Source organism: Sus scrofa, chromosome 13 (assembly GCF_054392235.1).
Source record: "Sus scrofa isolate SSC_HxYL_T2T_F1_AM1 chromosome 13, Sscrofa_HxYL_maternal_Yorkshire_Landrace_v2.0, whole genome shotgun sequence".
NCBI classification, from domain to species: domain Eukaryota; kingdom Metazoa; phylum Chordata; class Mammalia; order Artiodactyla; family Suidae; genus Sus; species Sus scrofa.
This window is the reverse complement of record NC_139395.1, coordinates 45,548,745-45,570,805: the sequence shown is the minus strand read 5'-3', so window position 1 is coordinate 45,570,805 and position 22,061 is coordinate 45,548,745. Positions and strand designations below refer to the sequence as shown.

Below are 22,061 nucleotides of genomic sequence, written 5' to 3'. Positions count from 1 at the left end.
CTGTACCTTGAAAACCAATAAAGGCAGATCCATGGTTACACAAATAATGACCACATATGTGGTGAGTGTTGTTAATAGAGAGGCACATATGAGGGTGTATGTGAATTGGCGTGGGTGGTACATAAGGTTGTCAAGCTTGGCAGAGGAAGGGTTGTAGAGTAGCTGTGGCAGTATACTGGAAAGAGAGCAGAGACCAGCATCTGTGTTGATGAAGTTGTTTTTCTTTTTCTTTCTTTCTTTTTTTTTTTTTTTGCTATATCTATGGCATGTGGAAGTTTCTGGGCCACCGGATCAAACTCCGAGCCATAGCAGTGACAATACCAGCCACAAGGGGACTCCACGATAGAGATGTTTCTGAGGCAGAAGGAGCATCTAGTAGGCCTGAGATGGGTGTTTAGCGTGGGATATACAGAGTATAGTGACTCCATTATCTTAAAGAAGTGAAGGAGTTCCCACTGTGGCACAATGGGGTCAGACACACCTCTGCAGTATTGGGATGCAGGTTTGATCCCTGACCCAGAACAGTGGGTTAAGGATCTAGTGTTACTGCAGCTGCAGCATAGGTCACAAATGCAGCTTGTATCTGATCTCCAGTCCAGGAATTCTATATGCTGCACGGAGGCCAAAAAAGTAAAAGTAAAAGAAGAAGAAGTTTCCAACACTTGAATCTTCCTAGCTATCTGACTTCTGACTTTTCTGACTTCAGAGCCAATTCTATTCATGAAGCCTAAAGACTGGCCTTGGGGCAGCAGGGGGAAGAAACAAATTACCTTTTTTTTTTTTTTTTGGCTTTTTAGGGCCCCACCCGTGGCATGTGGAGATTCCCAGGCTAGGGGTTGAATCGGAGCTACAGCTGCCGGCTTACACCACAGCCACAGCAACACAGGATCCAAGCTGTGTCTGTGAACTACACGGCAGCTCATGGCAACGCTGGATCCTTAACCTGCTGAGTAAAGCCAGGAATCGAACCTCCGTGCTCATGGATACTAGTTGGGTTTCTTAACCACTGAGCTGTGACAGGAACTGCCCAGAACAAAGTAACTTTTAAAGTTCCCATCTTTGTGTTTTCCTACATCAGTAAATTCAGGTTTAGACAAATTCCGGGCTTTGGTGTGAAGTGATGTTAATTTCACCAGGACAGGAAACCTCTTTTATTCATCTTTGTATATGTGCCCCTTACTGTATGGCCTTCCCTGAAGTGCAGGTATTCGGCCAACATCTGTTGGATGAGCGAGTTCAAGCTTACACTGGTAGTTCCTCTTCTTTGGAGTCTGGATAAGGTGAGAGAGGGGGAACGCTCTGGGTTTGTGCTGAGATATCTGGGTTGTTAATTTATATATGACCTAGAGCACTCATTTCAGTTTTTTTTTTTTTTTGTCTTTTGTCTTTTTTTTTTGTTGGTGTTGTTGTTGCTATTTCTTGGGCCGCTCCCGCGGCATATGGAGGTTCCCAGGCTAGGGGTTGAATCGGAGCTGTAGCCACCGGCCTACGCCAGAGCCACAGCAACTCGGGATCCGAGCCGCCTCTGCAACCTACACCACAGCTCACGGCAACGCCGGATCGTTAACCCACTGAGCAAGGGCAGGGACCCAACCCACAACCTCATGGTTCCTAGTCGGATTCGTTAACCACTGCGCCACGACCGGAACTCCTTATTTCAGTTTTTTTGTTTTTTTATTTTTGCCATGCCCATGGCGTGGGGAAGTTCCTGGGGCAGGGATTAATCCTGTACCCCAGCAGTGACCCAAGCCACTGCAGTGACAATGCCACATTCTTAACCCACTGTGCCACCAGAGAACTCAATTTCAGTTGTTTAGTTCAGCCTGAAGTCCTTTCCAGAGCTCCAAATTCATACTGCTATCCCTTTTCCACTTACTCTTTTTTTTTTTTTGGTTGTGCCCACAGCAATTCCCAGAGCAGGGATTGAACACAAGCCATGGCAGTGACAATGCCAAATCCTTAACTGCTAGGCCACCAGGGAACTACTTTACTTATCCTTTTAAATTAATTTAGAGTTCCCTCATAGCTCAGTAGGTTAAGGATCTGTCATTGTCACTGCTATGGCTCTGGTTACAGCTATGGTGTGGGTTTGTTGGCCTGGGAACTTGTGCATGCCACGGACATGGCCCAAAAATTTAATTTATTTAATTTTATTTAAATATAGCTGATGTGCAATATTATGTTAGTATCAAGTGTATGAGATAGTGATTCCACATTTAAATACAGTACAAAATGATCACAATAAGTCTAGTAACCATCTGTCACCACACAAAAGTATTTAGTATTATTGACTGTATTATGCTGTATATTATATCTCTGTGACTTATTTATAACTGGAAGTTTGTACCTCTTAATCCTCTTCACCCATTTTGCCCAACTCCCCACCCTCCTCCTCTCTGGCAACCACTGTTGTTCTCTGTATCCATTAATCTGTTTCTGTTTTGTTTGTTTTGTTTGATTCCATAGATAAATCATATGTATTTGTCTTTCTCTATCTTATTTCACTTAGCATAATACCCTCTGGGTCTGTCCAAATTGCTGCAAATGACAAGATTTCATTCTTTTCTATGACTAATATTCCATTGTATATATACACTACATATTCCTTATCCATTCGTCTATTTACAGGCATTTAGATTGGCTATTGTAAATAATGTTACAGTGAACATAAGGGTGCATATATCTTTTCAACTTGTTTTCTTTGGATAAATACTCCCCCAGTTATCCTTTTACTCTTAATCTTTTCGTATTTGTCTAGGCTCTTAACACTCCTTTATAGTCATTATGATATTAATTGTAAACTCTGTGGGTGCTTGTTAAGTGCTAGGCACCAGTCTAAGCATTTTGCATGTATTAACACATTTGATCCACACAGCAACCTTAATGAGGTAGGTACCATTATTATCCATTTTACAGTTGAGGAAACTGAGGTACAGAGAGATTAAATATCTTCCACAAGCTCACACAATTTTTTTTTTTGTCTTTTGTCCTTTTTTTAGGGCCACGCATGCGGCATATGGAGGTTCCCAGGCTAGGGGTGGAATCGGAGCTGCAGCTGCCAGCCTACGCCACAGCCACAGCAACCCAGGATATGGGCCGCATCTGTGACCTACACCACAGCTCACAGCAATGCCAGATCCTTGACCCACTGAGCGAGGCCAGGGATTGAACCCGCAACCCCACAGTTCCTAGTTGGATTTGTTACTGCTGCGCCACCGAGGGAACTCCTCATTTTTATAAACAAGGCAACTAAAGCTTAACTTCCCTAATGTTACATAGCTAGAAAGTGGTAGGGCTTTCAACCAAGTCCAATGTTCTTTCTGGTAACCAACTGGCTCTGGAGGTTGAATGTATGGCCCCAGTGCCTGACTCCCTGAGTTAAACCCCACTCTGCCAATTACTGGCTTGCCAACATTAGGTAAGTAACTTAGCTTCGGTGTTTGTTTTCTCATCTGTAAAATGAGAACCAACTGTATAGGATTACCTACCATATAGGATTGTTGTGATGATTAAATGAGTTATTAGGTGTCACATACTTACAAGAGTGCCTGGAATATAGTGAACATTCAATAGATGTTAACTAAAATGACTTTAAAGTTCTGCACCAGCATTACTCAGCAGAAATACAATGTGAACCAAACAGTAATTCTACTTTCTCTAGTGGTCACATTTTAAAAAGTTAAAAAAAAAAAAGAGCTTATTTTAAAAATATTTTATTTAACCAAAGACACCACAAACCGCAATCAGTTTTGTTTTTTTGACTTTTGTCATTTTAGAGCCGCACTCAAGGCATATGGAGGTTCCCAGGCTAGGGGTCCAATCCGAGCTGTTGCTGCCGGTCTACACCAGAGCCACAGCAACGCCAGATCAGAGCCGAGTCTGCGACCTACACCACAGCTCACGGCAATGCCGGATCCTTAACCCACTGAACGAGGACAGGGACCGAACCTAAACCTCATGGTTCGTAGTCGGATTCATTTCCGCTGCGCCGAGACGGGAATTCCTGCAATCAATTTTGTAATGATTCCTGTAATCAATATAAAATTATGAATGAGCTATTTTATATATATTTTTTAAGTCTGGGAAATCCGGTGTGTATTCTACACTTATAGCACATCTCAACTTGGACCAGCCACGTCACTTGTGGCTGGTGGCAGAACAGCAGCGAGGACGCCACCCCAGCAGCGTCCTCATCACCCGACTGCTGCTTTCTACCCGCTACCAGCTGGCCCCCGCCCCTGGTCCCGCCCCGCGCCCCTCCCAGGTTACGTCATAGAGCCCACAGGCCCCGCCGGCGGGGAGACCCGGCCCTGCCGCGTGTGCGCGGCAACTCGCATCTTCCCCGCTCCAGGCACCCGAGTTCTGAAAGGAAGCGACGACCACCCCAGAGCAGCGGGAGAGGTCGGTGTCTCTTCCGCCTACTCTGGCGTCCGCGGGCGGGCGAGCCGACGGGAAGCGGGCGTCCAAAGCCCCCATGCGTACCTCGCCCCCAACGGTCCTCCGCTCGGAGGCTACCCCAGCAGGGTCGAGGAGGTGGGGCCTGCGCCCACTGGTCCGCCTCAGCCCTCCGCCCGCCTCCTAGCCCCGCTTATTGGCCTGAACCACAGCGCCCGCGGGATAGGCGGTGGCGGCGCCCCTCCCTCGCGCCCGCCCTCAAGAGGGCGACGAGGAAGCGGCCGCCTCCCTGCGTCCCGCCCCTCGGTCTTGCTTGCTGGCTTCCAGCTCCTCCCGGCTCCTCCCGGCCCTCTCCCGGCTCCCTCCGGCTCCGGCTCCGGTGCGGCTGCGGCGGCGGGTAGGTGCAGAGGCAGGCGGGGCCGTATCCGAGGGGTGGCCTCCCCACTGTCTCTATTGCTGCCCGAGTCTCACCTCGCGGCTGCCGGGGACCCCAAGACTCGCCGGAGGCGGGCAAGGGCGGTGGCCGCCGGCCTGCGGGACGCGGGGGCGGGCGGGGGGCCTGCGGGCGTTATTTTCCGAGTTCAAGGCGAGATCCGGGGGCTGGTGGGCGAGCTGAGAGCTTCGGCTCCAGGGGTATGGAGCAGTGGGTGCTGAGCAGCATACCTCTAGCGCGAGACGGGGCAGAGCCCGGGTAGCGCGGATCGGTTGCAGCCTGGGGCCCTGGGTGGGGCTCGGGAACGTAGGGGAACTCAAAGGTCATCTTGTGAGGCTTTTAGGGGTCAGTTGAGGTGGGGCAGAGGCAAGTCTTAGAGAGGGTGCCCGGTCAGAGGTATCGGAAGGGCGGAGAGGTGATCGAGAGAACCGGGCCTCAGGCAGGACTCTCCCTCCTTGTGCGCGCGGCCCAGGCACTGTTTGGAGACTAAGCATGTGTCTGGCTGCGGGAGTGCGCAGGAGTCGCAGTAAGGGTGGAGATGTGAGGATAGGACAGGGACCTGAAGGGGCGGTTAGAAAGGTTATCCGGAACTGAGATTGGTCTAGTACATGGACTAGGTTCTCCGCCGGTGTGTTGCTTGAGCTCTTTGGTGAAATTGGCCTGTGGAGGCGGGGAATGTGAGGGTTTTGCTTCTATCCAGGAACGGATAAACTAAATGCATTTGGTGCTTTGGGCAGGAGAGAGTGGTTACACTTAGGTTTGTGTTTTAGGACCCAGACTCAGGGTGAAACATGCTTCTCGGGAAGGTTAGTGTTACCCAGCTTTCTCTTGGAAATCCCCTTTTCTCCTTTACATACTCCTCGGTCCAGTTACAGTATTGCTCCCCAGGGCTTCTCGATTCCCTCTCCCTGGCTCCTTAGCTTTGCAGTGTTCTTGCTGTGTGTGTGTGTGTGTCTCCCGCCCATTTTCCTGCTGCTGCGCTTTTGGCAGCTCCCTCTGCTCTTTCCCAGGGATGGTTGTGGCATTGCATCAGGGGATATTTGTGCTTGTAATTTGCTCACTCAGCCCAGGGTATGCTGCAGAGATGGGGGGGTGGGGAGTGGGGTTGGTGCCGTCAGCTCGGCGGGGCAGACAGAGAAATGGGTGTGGTGAGGGAATACAGCTGCTCTAGGCCTATAGGGTAACACTGCCCAGTCATCAGCTCAAAGAGATTCAAAGAGCGGCAACAGCAGCTATTTTTATAAATCAGTCCTGAATCCAAGCTGAGCACATGGATTTAGAGTGAACAGTTGTCATGCTCTAACTATTACAGGCTGGGTGTTTGGTAGACAACACTAGAGTTGCTAAGCAAGAGACTCCTCTGTATGGTGCGGGAGGTACTTTAGTTGCAACATTTTGCCCTTCTTAACTCTCTTGCAATGGACCTCTCTCTTCAGGGGGTGTCTTTTAAATTGATATGGTTTTGATGGTCCTTACTGCTGTTTTTTAAATGACATACTTTTACCTCAATTATATACTTTCTTCCAATTATACATTTCTAAATTTGGCTTAAATATAATAAAGCTATCACTTTTTGAATGTTTACCATCTTCCAGGCAGTAGTTGAAGGTATTTATTTACCGATGAGGAAATCAAGACTGAAGGGAATAAAAGGTCACACAGTTAAATGGCATCCACACCAAGGTCCCTCTGACTCCCCCCACACAGTAGTTCAGAAACTGGACATTTTTGGTTCACACAGGGGTAATTCAAGCACTTGAGAATTTATCATGCAAAGTAAACTCACTGGAGACCGATGTCAGGTATCAATTTATGTCCAAAGTACTGCGCCACATACATAATTGGAATTAATTAGCCATAATTAATTAATTGTGCCTCCTTTGTTTCTGGGCAGCCAAATCAGTAATAAGGAAGTTGATGATAGAATTAGAACTAGGGAGGAGTTCCTGTTGTGGCCCAGTGGTTAACGAATCTGACTAGGAACCATGAGGTTGTGGGTTCGATCCCTGGCCTTGCTCAGTGTGTTAAAGATCCGGTGTAGCCGTGAGCTGTGGTGTAGGTTGCAGACTCGCTCGGATCCCGAGTTGCTGTGGCTCTGGTGTAGGCTGGTGGCTACAGCTCTGATTTGACCCCTAGCCTGGGAACCTCCATATGCAGCAAGAATGGCCCAAGAAAAGGCAAAAGGACCAAAAAAAAAAAGACAACAAAAAAGAAATTAGAACTAGGGAGAGTTCCTGTCGTGGCACAGCAGAAACAAATCCTACTAGGAACCATGAGGTTGCAGGTTTGATCCCTGGCCTCGCTCAGTGGGTTAGGGATACAGCATTGCCGTGAGCTGTGGTATAGGTCGCAGACATGGTTCAGACCCTGTGTTGCTGTGACTGTGGTGTAGGCCGGCAGCTGTAGCTCTGATTCGACCCCTAGCCTGGGAACCTCCATGTGCCACAGATGCAGCCCTAAAAAAAAAAAAAAAGAAAAAGAATTAGAACTAGGGCAGCTGGATGTTCTTAGAGGATGTTTTAATCAAGTTTCAGAAGCCTGGTGAGTCTCCCTTTTTTCTCCATTGTATGAACTCACATCATAATGTTTGACAATGCTGGGGAGATTCTCAGAGTGTTTTTCCACTGTCTTAGTTGTTTTTAAGTTGTCTTTTCTTGTATTTGTCATCCCAGCACATATTTACTTGAGTTAAAATTCCCAAATATGGAGTTCCTGTTGTGGCTCAGAGGTTTCGAACCTCACTAGTTTCCTTGAGAGTTTGGGTTTGATCCCGATCCAGTGTTGCTCTGAGCTGCAGTGTAGGTCACAGATGCGGCTCAAATCTGGCATTGCTGTGGTATAGGCTGGCAGCTGCAGCTCCAGTTTGACCCCTGGCCTGGGAACCTCCATATGCTGCAGGTGCAGCCCTAAAAAGCAAAAAAAAATTCCGTATTTACAAATAAGTTTATATTACATATTTAAAAGTCATTTTCCGGAGTTCCTGTTGTGGCGCAGTGGTTAACGAATCCGACTAGGAACCATGAGGTTGTGGGTTCGATCCCTGCCCTTGCTCAGTGGGTTAAGCTCAGTGAGCTGTGGTGTAGGTCACAGATGCGGCTTGGATCCCATGTTGCTGTGGCTCTGGCGTAGGCCCGTGGCTACAGCTCCGATTAGACCCCTAGCCTGGGAACCTCCATATGCCACAGGAAGCGGCCCTAGAAAAGGCAAAAAGACAAAAAAAAGTCATTTTCCATTGACATATAGTTGGTTTACAATGTTGTGTTAATTTCTGCTGTACAACAAAGTGATTCAGTTATACATATACACGTATCCATTCTTTTTCAGATTCTTAGCCCTATACGTTGTCACAGAATATTGATGTAGGGTTCCCTGTGCTATACAGCAGGTTCCCGTTGACCAACCATTCCATATATAAAAGTGCATAAACCAGTCCCAGACTCCCAATCCATCCCTCCCCCTACCTTTCTCCTTTAATAACCATAAATTTGTTTCCAAAGTCTGTATGTTTCCGTTTTGTAAATAAGTTCATTTGTGTCATTTAAAAATTGTGTTTTGGAGTTCCCATTGTGGCGCAGCAGAAACAATTCCGACCAGTGTATCCAAGAGGATGTGGGTTCAATCTCTGGCCTTGTTCATGTGGGTGGAGAATCCTGTGTTGCTGTGAGCTGTGGTGTAAGTAGCAGATGAGGCTTAGATCCCGTGTCACTGTGGTTGTGGTGTAGGCCAGCATCTATAGCTCTGATTTTACCCCTAGCGTGGCAACTTCCATATCTCTTGGATGCAGCCCTAAAGAAAAAAAAAAAGGCAGGGAAAAAATTGTGTTTTATTTTATTTTACTTTGGCCCTTCCTGTGGCATGTGGAAGTTCCCAGGCCAGGGATGGAACCTACACCAAGCAGTGACAACACCAGATCCTTAATCTCCTGCTATGCCACCAGGGAACTACTCCTGTATCATTTTCTTAGATTCCACATATAAATGATACCATACAATGTTTCTCTTTCTTTGTCTGACTTTACTTAGTATGATCTCTAGGCCCATCCATGTTGCAAATGGCATTGTTTCATTCTTTTAATGACTGAGTAATGTTCCATTGTGTATATATAGGTACTATATCTTCTTTATCCACTCCTCAGTCAATGGACATTAGACATCTGGATTTTCTTATGCCTAGGTGGCTTAGCTTTATTTAAAAAAATTTTTTAGAATATGTAAACTTTTATTAACTAGTTCATTTTCGGGGAGAAGAGGACAAGTTCTTCAAGCTTTTTTGAAATGGCTGAGAACAGGGAAAAATACTTGTTTGCAGTTTTTATTTTGGTTGTAGGTTGGGGGTGGGAGTGAGTGTTCCCTTATGTGAAGGGGCTTGTGTAGTTTGACCCTTCCACCTACATCAAGATAGGTTGCTTAGGAGTTTCCTGTTGGCTCAGTGGGATAAGGATCTGGCATTGTTGCTGCTGTGGTGCGGGTTTGATCTCTGGCCTGGGAACTTCTGCCTGCTGCTGGTTCGGTCACCAAAAAAAAAAAAAAGGATAAGGAGTTCTGTCATGGCTCAATGGTCAACGAATCTGACTAGCTTCGATGAGGATGCAGGTTCAATCCCTGGCCTCATTCAGTGGGTTAAGGATCCAGTGTTGCCGTGAGCTGTGGTGTAGGTCGCAGGCGTGGCTCGGGCCTGACGTTGCTGTGGCTGTAGTGTAGGCCGGCAGCTGTAACTCCGATTTGACCCCTAGCCTGGGAACCTCCATATGCTGTGGGTGCAGCCCTAAAAACCAAAAAAAAAAAAAAAAAGAAAAAGAAAAAAAAGATAGGCGGCTTAGTTTTAGAGGGAGTAGTTTCTATAGTTCCTATTGATCTCAGTGTTTTATTCCTTTTCCTGATCTTGTTTCCGAATTTGGTGACCCATCCTTTGGCTCTGTCAACTTTTGCTGTTGATACTTCAAGTTTTTTGGCATCACTATGCCCTCCTCCTCCTTTTTAAATATTAAGCATGGGTAGTTGATATGTAGGTTTTATCTTTCCTTAAAAAGCAAGAATATCTGAGAGGAACATTTTGAAGTCATCTTGGTAGTTCATTTGATTTGGTCAATTTGAAAAGGAAACCAAGTAAATGTCACCGATTTCACTTTGTTCTTGTGATGGCATTTTTAGGACCAAGTTAGTGTGGCATTATTGGTAGGAGTGAGTATGTCGAGGACATTTAGGGTCAAGAAGGGAGGTAAAGCAAACTGATATGAGCGGTTTGTACTCAATACCTTCTTAGGGCATTCTAGGCTAATTTCTCACTGCAGATCTTAGGGGAACTATTTTGTATGTCATTAAAATTTTAAGCTTGAAGGTCAACTGAGTTCTGTGATTCTTTACAGATTAAAAAGTTAATCTCACCATTTATATTTTATTAGTTTGCATTTATTTAACTATCTTTTGAAATTTATTTATAACCTTTTCTCACCAAAAGGTTTATAATAACCTATTCCTGAATTTACAAGGGAAATACAATTAAATAAAACCTTTTATTTTGAAAAATTTTAGATTACAGAAGAGTTGTAAAGATAGTACACAGTTTCTGCATCCCTTCATCCAGCTTCCCTTAATGTTACTATACATATATGTTTATTACACATTTATCTTATATAACCATGATAAACTTATCAAAATTAATAAATTAACATGTTTAATGTTATCAACTAACTCACAGACCTGCCTCTGATTTTCCCAGTTTTTCCACACTTGATACCCTTTTTGTGTGACAAGACTCAATCCAGGATACCACATTGCACTTAAAGGTCATGTTTCCTTAGTTTCTTCTAGTCAGTGACAGTTTCTTGGTTTCTCCTTGCCTTTGATGCTTGACAGTTTTGAAGAGTAGTGGTCATTTGTAGAATGTTCCTGAATTTGGGTTTTCTGATGTTTTCTCTTGATTAGCCTGAGGTTAGGTATTTTAGGGAAGAATACCGATGAGATAGTATGCCCTTCTCATCACCTCATATCAGAGGATACTGCTCTCAGCATGACTTATTACTGATGTTAATTTTGGTAACTTGACTGAAGGTAGTGTCTGCTTAGTTTCAATAAAGTGACTCTTTTTCTGTTTCCTTACTTCATTTGTTAGAAGCTAGAAATGAGTCATTCAGTCAAACCCACATTCAGGGCAAGGGAATTTAAGCTCCACCTCCTGAAGGGACAAGTATCAAAGAATTTGTGAGCATGTATTTAAACCATCCACAGTAATTAGTAAATATTTTTGTGAGGCTACACAGAGATTTGTGTTTTTTTTTGTTTTTTTGTTTTTTTTGGTCTTTTTGCCTTTTCTGGACATATGGAGGTTCCCAGGCTAGGGGTCCAATCGGAGCTGTTGTCGCTGGCCTACGCCAGAGCCACAGCAATGACAGCAGTGCCATATCCGAGCCACATCTGTGGCCTACACCACAGCTCATGGCAACGCCGGATCCTTAACCCACTGAGCAAGGTCAGGGATCGAACCCTCAACCTCATCGTTCCTAGTCGGATTCATGAACCACTGAGCCACGATGGGAACTCCAAGATTTGATTTTTTCTTAAAATTTCATCCAGTAATTTTAGCATTCATTGGTGAAGCTTGCCTGCAGCAGCAATTATTACTGTGTTATGCTAATGGTGATTTTATATTTCCCTCATTCCTTCTACATTGATTATTTAGAATTCTTCTGTAAGAAAAATTTGTACCTTTCCCTTTATTTATTTATCTCCCAGTGTGGATTTATGAATATCTCCCCCATTGAGTTGTAAGCCAATACTGTATTTTGTTGCACAAGTTCTTCTAGCTTTGGCCATTTGGCACCTATGTTGTTTTTGCCATGTTCTCCCCCTGCCGCCCTTTTTTGGAGCACATTTTTACTTTCTGGCGCTGCAAGATGCTCCAGTTTCATCTCATTTTCTCTGCCCTATCCCTAGAATCAACTGTTTCTTCAAGGAGCCTTGGTTTCTTTATTGGAGAAAAATACTTAGGTCTGGTTTCTAAATGAACTGAATGTACTCCTTGCTACTGGGATATCACTGATTCTTAGCACTCTTAGGGAACAGAGCTATGTATATTCACTGACCCAAGTATGCATACATATCTATGTTTACTTCTGTATCTATCTGTATGTAAATATAAACGGGGATCATACGGGTCTCTCTGACCCTAATCTAGCACCACAAAGTTATTTGCAGTTTTTTTTTTCTCTGACAGTGAGAAACTTGGCTCTTTTTATTTATAATAGATTTACTTAATTTTCAATCGTAGTATATGTGTAAAGTAGAAAAATGCAGTTTTAATTGTCACATAAGGTAAGTTCCAAAGCATTTTTCAGTTAAGCAATTTAAATTATATTCTTGTAATATTGGTATTTTAAATTACTATTTTTTCAGTTCCAGTACAGTGGTGAAGTCATTTGCCCCTGCCCAAACAGGAAATGAGTGACTGTAGCTGGAATTGTTAACCTGGTCTCACTCCCAGTGATATGCTTAATCTCAAGCAAAGCAGTCTCTTCCTATCAAGTATCTTGACTAACAAGTCAACCTTTGTCCCTTAGAGGGATTCTTCCTTTTAATACAAGAAGTTTCTGGGTGGGTGGGTGGGGGTGTGTGTGTGTGTATTTTAAACTTTGGCAGTGTTGAGGGCAAGAATAATTATTTTATTGGACTTCTTTCTACTTAGAGAATTGTAGACCTGAAAGAGATCTCAGAGATAATCTAGTGTAGTTTTTCACGCACAATGTAAGTGATATTGGAGGCAGTCCTCTCCAGATAGGGATTTCACAGCTGGTGGCTATCAATTCCAGGTTTGCAAATTTGTCATTTTAGAAAAACTCCCCTGATAATGATCTGAAACCTGTCTCCCTGCAGGTTTTATTCACTGGTTCTGATTTTGCTGTCTACAGTTAATTCCTCCAGGTCCAGTCTATGCTTTACAGCTATTCAGTGACAGTTATTTTGTCCCACTTATGTTTTTTCTTTTCCAGACTAAACAGTTTTTTTCCTTCTAAGCCCCTTCTTATGAAGTATGCTTTCTAAACTTTTTACCATGTTGGGCATCATCCTGTGGACATACTTCAGTTTGTCAGTTTGTCACATGTGTTCTGATCCAGATATTACTGTATTAGGCCCTGGAAATAAAGTGATTAAGGAGTTAAAAATGTCCTGCCCTTGGGGAGCTTAGTTTTCTTCAATGCTGCTTTAGAATAAATTAGATTCTTTTTTCTTTCAGTGTCCACTTTTCAGTGTTCCATTTATAGTTGTCTGATGGTAAGCTTACTTTAGGTCTTTTTTTCTCTAGAACTATTAATCCAAGTCTTTGTCCTTGGTTGGTTGGTTTTCTGAATCTTTGTGTTGGACTATTTTTTTTAACACTCCTGTATTCTTTCTGTATCTTCTGATTTCTGTTCATTGTTCCGATCGTGGTGCAGTAGAAACGAATCTGACTAGGAACCATGAGGTTGCGGTTCAGTCCCTGGCCTTGCTCAGTGGGTTAAGGATCCGGCATTGCCGTGAGCTATGGTGTGGCTCGGATTCCACGTTGCTGTGGCTCTGGCGTAGGCCAGCAGCCATAGCTCCACTTCAACCCCTAGCCTGGGAACCTCCATATGCCACGGTGCGGCCCTAAAAAGACAAAAATAAATAAATAAAAGTAGCTACAAGTTAAAAAAATTTTTTTAAATTAACATTTTTTGGTAATTTTTAAAAAGATTTTCTTGGCTGCGCCTGCAGCATATTGGAAGTTTCCCAGCCAGGGACTGAACATGCAACCTGCTGTGCCACAAGAGAAACTCCCAAGGGAGGACCTTTTGAGTCCTGATTCTGTTACCTTTTGCTTTTGTTAATCGTTCCTATGTCTATAATTTTGATATGTTCTTTTCGTATTTTTACTTGAATAGATTAAAAAAAAAATTCACCTAGAGAGTGCCAAGATCAGATCCTGGTAGTATGTAATTAGAGACAAAATTTCATGCTTTATTTATTTTCTCCTTATTTCTGACATTATTAATTTAGTTAAGTATTTCCGAAAGAGATCTTTTTTTTTTTTTTTTTTTTTTTGTCTTTTGTAGGGCTGCACTTGAGGCATATGGAGGTTCCCAGGCTAGGGGTCTAATTGGAGCTGTAGCCGCCAGCCTATACCATAGCCACGGCATTGTGGGATCTGAGCTGCGTCTGTGACCTACACCACAGCTCACGGCAATGCCGGATCCTTAACCCACTGTGCGAGGGCATGGATTGAACCCGAGTCCTCATGGATGTTAGTCGGGTTCGTTAAGCACTGAGCCAGAACGGGAACTCCTGGAAAAAGTTTTAGAGAAGCTTATGGCATGTTCTAGGAAGGAAGGAAGGAAAAATAGAAAAATTAAGGGGGGATTAGGGATAGATGATAAATGGGACTAGAGGATGGAGATCCTTAAGAAGAAGATTGTTTCCTTTTAGTGAGCTCTTTTTTTTTTTTTTTTTTTTTTTTTTTTTTTTGTGAAACTGCCTGAAATTCTCAATCAGATATTCATTTGGGTTATAAACTATACTTTCTCTTTTAGGAATACATGGGAGGATTCAAGAAGGTTCTCAATCATTTTCTTATAAATAGAACATATTTTTTATTGAAATAATTTGTTTTGGAGAATAAATGTTCTTTTGGGTGACAGGTTCCTTTGGATGACAGATTTCTTTTTTTTTTTTTTTTTGTATTTTTTTTTTTGTATTTTTGCTATTTTCTTGGGCCTCTTCCCACGGCGTATGGAGGTTCCCAGGCTAGGGGTTGAATCGGAGCTGTAGCCACTGGCCTACACCACAGCCACAGCAACTCGGGATCCGAGCCAAGTCTGCAACCTACACCACAGCTCATGGCAATGCCGGATCGTTAACCCACTGAGCAAGGCCAGGGATCGAAGCCGAAACCTGGTTCCTAGTTGGATTTGTTAACCACTGAGCCATGACGGGAACTCCTGGATGACAGATTTCTGAGCTTAGGACTGGAAGTGGGGAGAGGGTGGAGAATAAGACAGATTAACAGACTTATTTTCTTTAGTATCAGCTCAAGGATCACCTTTAGAAGTGGCCTTGCTGACTGCTTTTTACCCTAGTTTGGGTTAAGTACACATCTTTGGTATTTTCACATATATATATCTTTGGGCATATGTAATTCTGTATGTTTAAAAAGTTTAAGACATAATTCACTATTTTAAAGTGTGTAGAGGAGTTCCCGTCGTGGTGCAGTGGTTAACGAATCCGACTAGGAACCATGAGGTTGCGGGTTCGGTCCCTGCCCTTGCTCAGTGGGTTAACGATCTGGCGTTGCCGTGAGCTGTGGTGTAGGTTGCAGACGCAGCTCGGATCCAGCGTTGCTGTGGCTCTGGCGTAGGCAGGCAGCTACAGCTCCAATTCAACCCCTAGCCTGGGAATCTCCGTATGCCTCGGGAGCGGCCCAAGAAATAGCAACAACAACAACAAAAGACAAAAGACAAAAAAAAAATAAATAAATAAAGTGTGTAGAAGTCATTGTGGGTTTTGGTATATTCACAGTGTTGTGCAGCCATCACCACTGTCTAATTCCGGAACATTTCATCATCCCCTAAAGAAATCCAAAACCTATTAGCAGTCACTTTTCATTCCCTTGGACTCCCCTATCCTCTGGCAGCCACCAGTCTACTCTCTATGCACTTATGGATATATCGTATATATGAACTCATACACCACATGGCCTTTTGTATCTATCTGGCTTTTTTTTTCTTTAGTGTAATGTTTTCAGGGTTCATCCATGTTGTGCCATGAAATCAGTATTTCATTCCTTCTTATGGCTGAGTAATACTCCATGTCTGGGTATATCACATTTTGTTTATTCTTTCATCAGTGGGTTCTTTGCATTTTTTAGCCGTTATGAATAATGCTGCTATGTTCATTTTTCATTTGTATATAAGTTTTTGTGTGGACATTTTTATTTCCCTTGGGTATATATCTACAAGTGGAATTATTGGGTCACATGTTAACACTAACTTTTGAGGAACTGCCAGACTGTCTTCCAAAGTAGCCATACCATTTCATGTTCCCATTAGCATATGTGAGGGTTCCAGTTTTTCCTCAACCTCACAAACATGCTTTTTTTTTTTTATTCCATCGTAACGTGTGTGAAGTAATTTCTCTGCAGTTGTGATTTCCCTGATGACTAATGTGCTTATTGGTCATGTGTATATCTTTGGCTAAATAGGTATTCAGATTCTTTGCTCACTTTTTTTTTTTTTTTTTTTTTTTTTTTCTAGAGCCGCTTCCTTTGGCATATGGAGGTTCCCAGGCTAGGGGTCTAATCGGAGCTGTAGCCACCAGCCTACACCACAGCCACAGCAACGCGGGATCTGAGCCGCCGCATCTCCAACCTACACCACAGCTCACGGCAACGTCGGATCCTTAACCCACTGAGCAAGGCCAGGGATCGAACCCGAAACCTCATGGTTCCCAGTTGGATTCATTAACCACTGAGCCACAGCAGGAACTCCTTTGCTCACTTTTAATTAGGTGGTTTTTATTGATAAATTATACGAGTTTTTAATACACTCTGGATATAAGTCCTTTATCAGATATATGATTTGCATATATTTTCTCCTTTCTGTGCTTGTCTTTTCACTTGGTAGTATCTTTTGAAGCACAAAAGTTTTTAATTTTTTAAGTCCAGTTTATCTGTTTTTTTCTTGGTTGTTTGTACTTTCGATGTCACATCTAAGAAATTGGCCCTCTCCAAGATCACAAAGATTCTACCTATGTTTCTCTTAAGAGTTTTATTGTTTATTTCATCTATTTTGAATTAATTTTTATATATGGTATGAGGTCCAAATACCATTTTATTTTCAGTTTTAATTTTTTTTATTATCTTTTTAGGGCCACACCTGTGGCATATGTAAGTACCCAGACTAGGGGCCGGCCTACGCCATAGCCACAGCAACGTAGGATCTGAGCTATGTCTGCAACCTACACCACAGCTCACAGGCAATGCCTGATCCTTAACCCACTGAGTGGAGCCAGGGATTGAACCCATGCCCTCATGGATACTAGTCAGGTTTGTTATCGCTGGGCCGCAGTGGGAACTCTACTTGGTAGTATTTTGCAATCAACAAGTGTGAGTCCTTTGGCTATTCTGGATTCCATGTATTTCTGTCTGAATTTTAGGTTCAGCTTGTCAATTTCTTCAGAAAAGGCAGTTGGAATTTTGATAGGGACTGCATTGAACCTGTAGGTCAGTTTAGAAAGTACTGCCATCTTGGGTTTGATCCTTAGCCTCGCTCAGTGGGTTAAGGATCCTGCGTTGCCATGAGCTGTGATGTAGGTTGCAGATGCAGCTCGGATCCAGCTTGTGACTGTGGCTGTGGCCACCAGCTGCAGCTACGATTTGACCCTTAGCCTGGGAACTTCCATATGCTGTGGGTGTGGCCCTAAAAAGAAAAAAAAAAGGTATTGCCATTTTAACAATATTGCCTTCTAATCCATGAACATAGAATGTCTTTCCATTTATTTATGTCTTACGTAATTTCTCTCACCTGTGCTTGATAGTTTCCAGTGTATAAGTCTTATGCTTTGGTTAAATTTATTCCCTGAGCATTTTATTCTTTTTGATACTATTGTAAATGGAATTGTTTCTTGATTTCATGTTTTTAGGGATTGTTGATGGTACATAGAAATACAACTGATTTGTAATTGCTCTGGGGTTCTGCAGCATTGCTGAACTTTTTAATTGGCGCTAATAGTTTTGTGGATATGCGTGTTCTCACATTAATGTGTCAGATTTCTATATTAAAATGATTATATATGCCTTTTAATTGGACTGAAATTCTCTTGAAGTCAGAGATTGAGTCTTGCATTTCATTTCTCTTTCCCAGTCAAATGTATGTTGAATTAACTCTGAGGCAAAGATGCTATTGTAGTGGAGTTACTGTAGCACAGTGCCAAAGAAAATGGCACAGAAGGGAAGTGGAGTAGTGTAAGACAGTGGTTTTTTTTTTTCATTTTAGGGCCACATCCACAGCATATGGAGGTTCCCAGGCTAGGGGTCCAGTTGGAGCTATAGTTGCTGTCCTACACCATAGCCATAGCAACATCAGATCTGAGCTGCGCCTTTGACATACACCACAGCTAACGGCAATGCCAGATCCTTAACCCACTGAACAAGGCCAGGGGTCGAACCCGTGTCCTCCTGGATACTAGTTGGGTTCATTACTGCTGCACCATCACGGCAACTCCTGTTTTTACATTTCATAAAATGTTTCCTGAGGTCTGGGAAAAGTTAATTCTTTTCACTTCTGTATAAGCTTCTTTTTAGCTCTTGCCTCTAATTATCCTTTGTTTCTGAACTCAGAATACTTTGAACCATAAACTTCTATGTGTTAGGAACTTTAATTTGATTTTACATATTATTTCCCTAGGGAAATGTGTTCTATCCTCAGTCACAAAATAGTTTTCATGAACCTGGGAGTACTTATGGTACTGTGATTGACTGTGTTGGTTGTTAATTCTGTGTTCACATTTTTTCTTGGGTAACCTCTGAGTTCATTTTCATTGCCCTCTTACTGCTAAATCACAGAGAGACAGGGAAAACAAAGCATTTGCTATTAAAGGGCATCCAATCCGTTCTTTTGTTTTTGTTTTGTCTACCTTTCATTAGACATGAAGAAATGCTTTTAAAAAGCATCCTGTTCTTCAATAGGAAAAGAGTAGAGAATTCACAGTTCCCTTTTAATCAGATAATAATTAAAATGATTTCTTAAAAGAATAGATACTCAATGTAGTAGACTGGCCATTTCAAGAGTGATGGTGAATAACGTGTAAATTTTGCTTCTCTGGAAATTTCTTTGTTAGAAAAACTTAGTATCATCAGTGATCAAGGTAATGATGATAACTTAGATTTTACTGCTAATAAATAATTTTCTCTATTGCTTTTTAAAATCTTAAGGTAGCATAATTTTCTGTGTTACTTTATATTATTTTCTAAGTTATTTGTAAAGATAGCATAATGGCCACATAATACTGCATCATATGGACAAGTTTTTTTTTTTTTTTTTTGTCTTTTTGCTATTTCTTTGGGCCGCTCCCTCGGCATATGGAGGTTCCCAGGCTAGGGGGTCTAATCGGAGCTGTAACTGCCAGCCTACGCCAGAGCCACAGCAACTCAGGATCCGAGCTGCGTCTGCAACCTACACCACAGCTCACGGCAACGCCGGATCGTTAACCCACTGAGCAAGGGCAGGGACCGAACCCGCAACCTCATGGTTCCTAATCGGATTTGTTAACCACTGCGCCACGACGGGAACTCCAGGACGAGTTTTGATTTACTTGATTTTTCCTTGTTATTATGTGTAGACATTTTGTCTTTGGCTGTTTTAATGCATAAGGCTCTGTTTATATTTCATTTTTTTTTTTTGTTTTTTTTTTTGCTTTTTAGAGCCATACTCACAGCATATGGAGGTTCTCAGGCTAAGGGGTGGAATCGGAGCTATAGCTGTTGGCCTATGTCAGAGCCACAGCAATGCCAGATCCGAGCCGAGTCTTTGACCTACACCACAACTCACGGCAATGCGGATCCTTAACCCACTGAGCGAGGTCAGGGATCAGACCAGCAACCTCGTGGTTCCTAGTTGGATTCCACTGAGCCACGATGGGAACTCCAGACTGTTTTTTTAATGGCCACCCTTCGGCAGCACAAAGATTGATTCTGAGCCACAGCTGTGGCAATACCAGATCCTTTAACCCACTGCCTGGATCTAACCTATACCTACAGCAGCAATATGAGCCACTGCAGTCAGATTCTTAACCCACTGCACCACAGTAGAAACTCCTATTTCAGATTTTTATTATGACAGATCTTTTTAAAATAACAGATTTCTTGAGATATATTATACCATAGGCATTCTCCTTTGGCACAGCAGGTTAAGGATCCTGAGTTGTTACTGCAGTGGCTTGGGATGCTGCTGTGGTGTGGATCTGTGATCTGGGAAATTATACATGCCTTGGTTTGCCCCCCCCCCCAAAAAAAATTTAAAAGATAGATAATTCACCCTTTTATTGGTTTTTAGTGTACTTTCAAAGTTGTTTCATTGTTACTACTCTCTAATTTTTAAATATTTCATCACTACAGAAGTTCCTGTTATGGCTCAGTGGGTTAAGAACTCAACTAGTGTCCATGAAGATGCAGGTTTGATCCCTGGCCTCATTCACTGAGGTAAAGGATCCGGTGTTGCCATGAGCTGTGGTGTAGTTTGCAGATAAGGCTCCTATGACATGTTCCTGTTGCTGTGGCATAGGCCTAGCTTGGGAACTTCCATAAGCTACATTAGTGACAATGCTGGATCTTTAACCCTCTGAGCCACCAGGGAACTCCCATTATTTCATGCTTTTTAATGGCTGAGTAGTATTCCATTTTTTATACATACCACATCTTCTTTATCCATTGATCTGTCAGTGGACATTTAGGTTGTTTCTGTGTCTTGGCTATTGTAAATAGTACTACTGTGGACATTGTGGTGCATGTATCTTTTCAGATTATAGTTTCTCTAGATGTATTACCCCATACCTTTTTATGGACCTATAATATTCCTTTGTATGTATATATTAAATTTTTTTTCTTTTTTTTTTTTTTTTTTTTGGTCTTTTTAGGGCCACACTCACAGCATGTGGAGGTTCCTAGGCTAGGGGTTTAATTGGAGCTGTTGCTGCCGGCCTACACCAGAGCCACTGCAACGTGGAATCCAAGCCACATCTGCAACCTACACCACAGCTCACAACAACTCTGGATCCTTAACCCACGGAGCGAGGCCAGGGATCGAACCGGCAACCTCATGGTTCCTAGTCAGATTCGTTAACCACTGATTCACGACAGGAACTCCACATTTTGTTTATCTATCCATAAGTTGGACATTTGTGGAGTTCCCATCATGGTGCAGGGGAAACGAATACGACCAGGAACCATGAGGTTTTGGGTTTGATCCCTGGCCTCACTCAGTGGGTTAAGGATCCAGCGTTGCTGTGAGCTTCAGTATAGATCACAGACTCAGCTCAGATCCCGAGTTGCTGTGGCTGTGGCATAGGCCAGCAGTTGTAGTTCCAGTTCGACCCCTAGACTGGGGGAATCTCCATATGCCATGGGTGCAGCCCTAAAAAAAAAAAAAAAATGTTGGACATTTGAGTTGTTCCTATTTTCTTTTCTGTTTTCTTTTTGGCTGTACCTGTGGCATTCGGAAGTTCCCAGGCCAGGGATTGAACCTTCATCACAGCAGTGACAACATTGGATCCTTAACTTGCTGTACCACCAGGAGACTCTAAGTTGTTTCTATTTTTTAACTATTATGAAAAATATTGTTGAGAACATCCATGTACAAGTTTTTGTGTGGACATATATTTTCATATCTTTTGGCTATATACTTAGGAGTGTATGGATCATATGGTAACTCTTATGTTGAACCTCGCGAGTAACTATCAGACTAAAAGTGTTTACATAGGAATTCCCGCATGTGATACGATGGCGTCTGTGTCGTCTTGGGAGAGCTGGGATGTAGGTTCAATCCCGGGTTTGACACAGTGGGTTAAGGATCCAGTGTTGCCACAGCTGTGGCTTAGGTGGCAACTGTGGCTCGGATCTGATTTCCTGACCTGGGTACTCCATATGCCTTAGGGCAGCCAAAAAAAAAAGTGTTTCCATAAATGGCTGTACCATTTGACATTTCCACCATTAATATATGAAGGTTCTAATTTCTTAACATTATGGTAGATTATTAGATATATTTTTAATTGTTGCTCAAATGGTGTGTAAGTTTAAGGCTTTTGATGCATTTTGCAAAATTACTTTCTGGAAGATTTGTATTCTTACCAAAGCCCATCTCATCGTACCTTTGCTAACAGTGAGAATTATCATTAAGAACTTTTACAACTAAAAAAAAATTTCCATGAGTTTCCGTTGTGGCACAGCAAAGAATCTGACTAGGAACCATGAGGTTGTGGGTTTGATCCCTGGCCTTGCTCAGTGGGTTACAGATCTGGCATTGCCTTGAACTGTGATGTAGGTCACAGACTCGGCTCAGATCCTGTGTTGCCGGCAGCTATAGCTCTGATTTTACCCCTAGCCTGGGAACCTCCATGTGCTGCAGGTGCGGCCCTAAAAAGCAAAATAAATACATAAATAAATGAATATATATATATATATATATATATATATATATATATAAATTTAAAATTGTTGCAATTCTCACTTTAAA

At 42.8% G+C, this 22,061-nt stretch overlaps 1 protein-coding gene across 36 annotated transcripts in view; it reads left to right on the top strand.

The window, feature by feature from the left end:
* Nucleotides 1-4,706: 4,706 nt before the first annotated feature.
* MAP4 (microtubule associated protein 4) overlaps nucleotides 4,707-22,061 on the top strand; it is a 171,719-nt gene continuing 154,364 nt past the window's right edge. For all 36 annotated transcript variants that reach the window (XM_084988107.1, XM_084988106.1, XM_021070601.2 and 33 more), the window contains exon 1: nucleotides 4,707-4,792. The gene's annotated coding sequence lies outside the window, so the exon portion shown is untranslated. The remainder of the gene's footprint in view (nucleotides 4,793-22,061) is intronic.